We start from the raw sequence: 7,431 nt of genomic DNA, 5'->3' as shown, positions 1-7,431 counted from the left end.
AGATTAGTAGGGAGCTCTATTCACTTTTCTCATACTCTGTCAAAGTACGAAGTACAAGGACATGAGTCCTCCAGGGAAAGAAATATTAGTAGGGGGATTAGACTCAATGATACAGATGATGTAGATGTAGAGACAGAGACAGATACAGACGTATCTCTGTTAGGCTGACAGCTGAGGATGTCTAAGACGGAGTGTGTGACAGAAGTAATTTTCGAGATGCCATTATCTTTGAGAAGATCCAGAAGAAGACTTTGACTAAGTCTAGACCTGCACTGGAAATGCAAGATGATGCCATTTCTAAGAGTGACAAGTCTAATATAGTGGGGAAAAAAAACACACCTATATTCAAAACTATAATGGTGGTTGACTGCTTAAATATAAACGTGACACCAATTAATGTATTGATATCATTATTCCTTCTTACTTATGACCATAAGGTGCTGTCTCTATGGGACCATATGAATGAAGTCAAAGAGGGTCATTTGCTTTTGTATAACAGAATGAAGCTAGATATATCTAAGCATACATAGCAGGCTGTTGAAGAGGTTCATTTGTCTTGTGTCAGCTAAAGACCCCAACAGAGAAGTGGATGTCAGTGAAAATAACAGAGGAAGGGCCTCCAAAATTTTTCTCCTCCACAGAAGAAATGATAAAATGTTGGCAAAATATGATCAGAATCAACTTTTTTGGAACTGTGAAAATTAACCAAAGGCTTGCATAAATCCAAGAGCATTTATTTGACAGATGACTAAATCTTGGTAAGAACGGTGGACTTTGTGGCATTTTTAATTTTCACCATTCCTATCTCTGCCTCTTCAGCTTTGAGAGTCCACAATCATGGTGAAAACCACAGTCCAATAGCTACTGGAGGGGAAAAGTAAAGTTAGATCTGCTTCACAGACCTGTCTCTTTGACTTGTCTGTTGTTGCCTAGGAAACCTCGCTCACAAGGCTCTTTTCATTTGACCTGACTCCGAGCTTAGCCAGTGCTAACAGCCTTTGCACTGGGGAGGTTTGTCTAAAATAATTAGAGGCATTTGTTGCACATCTCAGTTACTTCAGGCAGTGGGTTACAGTTGGGGCAAAAACAGGCTAACCAAAAAAAAAAAAAAGGTATAAAGAAAAAGCTAGAGAATGAGTTGTCCATAGGGAGATTTGTAAGACCCCAACATATTACTAGGAAAGTGGAGAGCTCCATGCATGTGTAAAGCTGTGTTCCTGCCCAGGGCTATATACACATGCTCAAAAAGAGGCCTGGAGGTACACTAAACTTTCACATCAGGCTGACTTTGGAGGCTCTATGCAAACAGGAAGTGAAGGCTAAGACCAAGGTATAAACTGAGTGTTGAAGGTGGGACCCAACATGTACACGAAGCCCCTCAGCAAAGACTGGGAGACTCACTGCTTCAGGCATTTAAGGAAGCCTCTGTCTAATCATTAGCTGACTGCTAAGCTAACTGTGCCAGACACCCCAGTGGCCATGAGCAACAAAGAATACAGCTTTATACAGTTCAGTCAAGTCGCTAACAAATATAGCAACAAAAAGAGCCATAACAACAAATCGTAAGGAAAGGAAAGAATCTGATTTTCAGGGTTGCTACATTATATTATTTCAAATGTCTAGTTTTCAACAAAAATTATGAGACATGCAAAGAAATAATAAAGCATGGACCGTGCACTGGGGAAAAAACAATGAACAGAAACTGTCTGTGAGGAAGCCAGATTTTGGCCTTACTAAACAATGACTTTAAATCAGCTATTTTAAATATCCTGAAAGTGTCTACGACCATACCGCCCTGAACGCCCCCAATCTCATCTGATCTCGGAAGCTAAATAGCCTCAAAGGACTAAAGGAAATGATGTTTAAATCACTAAAGGAAAGTATGAGGATGATATCTCACCAACTAGAGAATATTAATGAAGAGCTAGAAGTTATTTTTGAAAGAACCAAATAGAAATACTGGAGTTGAAAAGTACAGTAACAAGTGAAAACAACTCAGCAGTGGGGCTCAACAGCAGATTTGAGCAGAGAGAGACACACCAGGATGAAAACAACGGGCACCAAATGTTCCCACGGTCTATCCAAAAATGCAAGAGGACGTAATGCGAGTTGGGAGGCGTCACGCAGCTGTGATCTCCTCGCCGCCTCCCTCATCCTATATAGGTACAAGTCTGGGAAAACATTGGAGAATCATCAGAGAACATCTGTAAATTTTAAGTTAAGTGATGGAAAAGGATCTGGACAATCATTATTAGAGACGGAGGGTGGCATCTCATTTCCTAGTTTGCCTATATAACAAAATTGCTGATTTATTCTCTGGGACTAAGGGGCAGGGCAATCAGTGGAGAGAGAGAGCGAGACAGAGACCAAGCAGCATTCACTCTGGGAAAAGCCAAAATAGTTGGGTTTCCCATGAGAAGGTACGTGAACTTGAGCCATCACCTTACCCATGATGGCTGCCTGTTAGGCAAGGGACCCCTGGCGATGTGAGGCGGTGTGGTCACCACCAAAGGCAGTATTTGAAGTGGGTTCACACTGAAGTGTATCTTTCACACATGAGAGCTCTGTAGTGGGACGATCCATCCCGAGGGACCTGTGGAAAAATAGATCTATGAGCCTGAGGTCAGTGGGAGCGTTTGTGTTCATGCATGCACTGGGCCTGCGCAGAGGAATAGGAATAGTCAACAGAGAAGACCACAGAGGCATTTCTTCTGGCAGGGATGTCTGCCCCGGGTACCGCACGCCTGTTCCTTCCCGCCAGGCTCTCACACAAAACAAGAAGAAAGAACCCAGAACAGGGCAGCGTGAAAGGAGCTGGAAAGGCACTGTCCCTATTCAAAACCCCTCCGTGCAAGGCCCAGTGCTGGATGCCTGGAGGAAGAGTTCGTGATAAGCTGACTGTAAGACTGAAGTTTTAAACTGGATGGGCCTGGGCATTTTCAAATATAAGAATAAGCAAGCAATGAAGCATCTGCTTGGGATATCTTTGAGGAAGGAAAGGGGAGCTGGGGCAAAGAATGTTTGAAAGGAGTGGCTGGAGAAGAAATATTCTTGCCATGTTCTATAAGGGTCCATACAAATATTGTGGAAATTATTTGGAGTACACGGGCCAACACAATTGTATCTTTTTTTTTTTTTTTTTGGTATCTTAAAACCACATCCACTGTGGAACCATGACAAACAGATTTTTCTCTTCTCTGTGCCTCAGGTCACCCATCCAGGAAATCAACTAGTTTTACCAAATAATGTCCAAGAAGGACAGCTTTGCTCTAAATTTCTTCAGCACTGTAAGCAATCATTGAATACCAATAAGTAACCCATGTAGCACTTTACCAATAGCCCAGTTCTTACAAACACACTGTGAGTAGGTTGGTCCTTTTTAGGATTAGAAAGATTATGAGACTTAGAGAGACCAAATGACTTGCCCAAGTTCCCCGAGCTGGTGAATGGCAGAGCAAAGACTGCGAACTAAGCCTCCTGACAGAAAAGTGCATCGCCTGTCCAGTAGCTGGCACCATGTCATGCTTCGTTCAATTCCTGCATTTGTCTTCCAAAACATTTTCCCAAATGCTGTTTTTCTCTGTTCCTATTTCATGTATTATGAGAGGATTCTACTTGGGAGCAAGAGAGAACATTCTGCAAGATGCCTAAGTGCTGGATCAGGTCTCTGGAGGTGGTGCAGGGGGCAGCGCTTGAAGTTTTTCCTCCCTGAAGGGCCTGGAGACATGCGTCTAGACGGAACGCGAAAAGAGGCAAGGGGCTGCAGAGAGATGAGGCACCTGCAAAAGTCATCTGAGAAGTTTCTTCCACTTGGGCTAATAGCAGAAGGAAGCTGGTCAGTTGGTGAAGTGACAAGATCAAACAGAGAAACGCTGGAATCTTCTTTTAATTTACCTTCATAAAGATAAAGAGCCCCTCCAGACATTTCCAGATTTACATTGCACTAGGTGGTGCCGGAAGATGGCGGGACACAGAGGCTTTTCGTGTGACAATATTTGTGTAAAAGCTTTTGGAATCATGGCTATTATCCTAAGAACGGCATCGTGGAGAAAGTACATGTTTCTGTAGACTCCGAAATCTCCAAGCGTGCTCCATGATGGGAGGCCAGCTCTTTTGTACACACAGGATCGCTTTCCAACCTTCTGTCCACTTGTCATTCTCGAAGCACTGCATTACATTGTTTTATCGTGTGGTCATGTGTTTTGGGTTACCCTCATCATAAACTGCAGCTGTAGGAAAGAACTGTGTACCCTGTCTACTTTAAACTTAATAAAATATTCCACATGGAAAATAAATTAGACCATCCTATTGTGGTACATGTTTATTGTGATGACGAGGGGGTGCTTGGGTCTCTGTGTTTGGGGTTTAGGACATCAAGCTTTCACAGCCCCCTGAGAAGTTGTCCTCTGCAGAGGACATCCACCTGGACCTCGATACTCAGGGACTGAAGTGACTAAGTAGGTCTCTGGGGAGAATAAAGCGGAGGCCAAATGATCAAGGGGCTCCATTCCTACCCTTTTCCTTCTCACAGCTGATCAAATCTGGGAAGTCCCACTCTCAACTGCCCCCTCACCTAGAGAGCTTGTCACTGATCTCTGAATTGCTTAGCACCACCCCCACCAAAGCTCAAATGCCTGGAGCGGTGACTTGCTAGGAAAACTTTCATGAAATTATCTATTTCCTCAGAGATACTGGGCCCCATAACTTACATGTTTACATATATAAGATGCTTTTATTTGTGCTCTTTCTGTGGTATTATACTTCAAAGCATGGGGTGATATAGACAGAGATGAAAAATGGGAATGAAATGCACCAGATCTCTGAAAACACTGATCACTGGCTGAGTCTTAGCTAACTGTCCCCTGCTCATGTTTGAGATGCTTCGTGTGTATCCAAAGAAGTGGGTGTATGTGCCTAGCTGAAGAGGGAAGAAAGGGAGCAGAAAAAGTGCTGAGAGAAAAATCTTTTGACAGGAGAGTTATTGCTTTGATACATGTAGGATCTGGGACACGGGAGGCCTGGGGCACCTTCTACCGTCCCTTTTCTCCTGGGCACGATTCTGTTGTGCATGTCAAAGCAGCTACTATCTAACCACCAAGGAATCCTTAAAGATTACCGGCTGCTTTTTACTGTTATGTTAGATTGATTATGTTAGGCAATTGATTATGTTAGAACATAGGAAAACTTGGATGCATCTAATGTCTATTCTTAAAAACAAAGTTGCAAAATATTTCATCAATGCCATCAGAGTAAAGCACACACATGCTCTTAAAAATGCATTTAACTCTTTTAAGTCTAGATGTGCTCATAGTTATATTTTGGATTTTTTTGGCTATTGAGAAAGAAAGTAACGATCTCTTTTATGAAATACTTTATCCAATATGAAAACAAGGCAAACATCAGTGTGACTCAGAAGTGTTTGAGGAAATCTCAAGAGGCCAAAGGAAGCCTTTGTTTGCGTCACTTGGGTGCATGTGTGTGCATGCACACAGTCACTCACAGAATTCGTCACTGAGCAGACTCTAGACTTGCAACTGTATTTTTGAGGAACGGATTTGCAGAGGAATCGTGGCCACTCTCCGGCACGAACCCAAGGCACATGAATTAGAGCATTGCCTCGGGGATCGTCTCAGATTCCCTGCAGCTTCTAGCTGGAACTGGAATGTTCCTTCCAAAGCACTAGGGAATTGCCACTCAACCCGGATTCTGCTGGATTATGTGATTCTTGGCACCTTAATTATGCTCAAAACTTCACACCATCCTGAAAATCCATTTCAGAGTTCAGAGCTGGGTTGTCCTGTATATGGTTGCTGACAGTCACTGACAAAGGCCATAAACTATCAAATAGTTTAGAGCAGTGATCACAAAGTGTGTTTGATTATGCAAGCCCACAAGTAACGACAAATGCACACGAATCCTAAATACATGTATATTGATTTGTAAATCATATGCAAGACTCAGGAGCCAACACATTTTGTATATTATGAAACATACATAATGGAATAAAGATGAAGTACGTAAACAATATTTTAAAATGTGTTGCTCCCTGTGATGGCTTCATCCTATGGGAAGGCTGGTTAAGACTCGTCTATAATGGAAGTGGTTGTCAATACCTGTTTTATATGGCTCTCTTGATCATGTTAAATATTTGTGGTTGAGTTATCTTCAGCTATGAATAGTGTCATAACGTGGCTGAAAATGGCCTACTTGGATAAGAAAAGAATTGCTTCTGACATTTTGTTTTTTTTTAATCTTTTTATTGTTGTTCAATTACAGTTGCCCCATTTCCCCCCCCATTGCTCTCCCCTGTCCTGCCCACCGCTCCACATTCAATCCCCCCCATTGTCCATGTCCATGGGTCCTTTATATATGTGTTCCTTCACTTGACCCCTCCCCTTCTTTCCCCCGTTATCCCCCTTCCCCTCCCCTCTGGTCACTGTCCGTTTGGTCTTTATTTCCATGTCTCTGGTTCTGTTTTGCTCGCTTGTTTGTTTTGTTGATTGAGTTCCACTTATAGGAGAGATCGTATGGTATCTGTCTTTCACCGCCTGGCTTATTTCACTCCGCATAATGCTCTCCGGGTCCATCCACGCTGTCACAAAGGGTAAAAGTTCCTTCTTTCTTTCTGCTGCGTAACATTCCATTGTGTAAATGTACCACAGTTTTTTGACCCACTCATTTACTGATGTGCCCTTAGGCTGTTTCCAGCACTGGGCTATTGTAAATAGCACTGCTGTGAACATTGGGGTGCATAGGTTCTTTTGAATTGATGTTTCGGGATTCTTAGGGTATCATCCCAGCAGTGGAATAGCCAGGTCAAAAGGCAGTTGCATTTTCAGTTTTTTGAGGAAATTCCATACTGTTTTCCACAATGGCTGCACCAGTCTGCATTCCCACCAGCAGTGCGCTGGGGTTCCCTTTTCTCCACAACCTTGCCAGTACTTGTTTGTTGATTTATTTATGATGGCCATTCTGATCAGTGGGAAGTGGTATCTCATTGTGGTTTTAATTTGCATCTCTCTGATGGCTAGTGCTGCTGAGCACCCTTTCATATGTCTCTGGGCCCTCTGTATGTCCTCCTTGCAGAAGTGTCTGTTCAGATCCTTTGCCCATTTTTTTAATTGGATTGTTTGTCTTCCTGGTGTGGAGCTGTGTGAGTTCTTTATGTATTTTGGAGATCAAACCCTTGTCCAAGGTATCGTTGACGAACATATTTTCTTATACAGTTGGTTCCCTTTTCATTTTACTGATGTTTTCTTTAGCCGTGCAGAATCTTTTTAACTTGAAGTCCCCTTTGTTTATTCTTTCCTTTATGTCCCTTGCTGTAGGGGTCATATCAGTGAAAATATTGCTGCGTGGGATATCTGACAGTACAGTGGCACAGCTCTAATGCCTTTACAGTGCCAAGAAGTACGACCTGGCCTTCATCAA

Source organism: Pteronotus mesoamericanus, unplaced genomic scaffold (assembly GCF_021234165.1).
Source record: "Pteronotus mesoamericanus isolate MK-2021 breed Mesoamerican mustached bat unplaced genomic scaffold, CSHL_Meso_final contig_65, whole genome shotgun sequence".
Classification (NCBI taxonomy): Eukaryota; Metazoa; Chordata; class Mammalia; order Chiroptera; family Mormoopidae; genus Pteronotus; species Pteronotus mesoamericanus.
The sequence above is the reverse complement of the archived record's forward strand: the minus strand, read 5'-3'. Positions refer to the sequence as shown.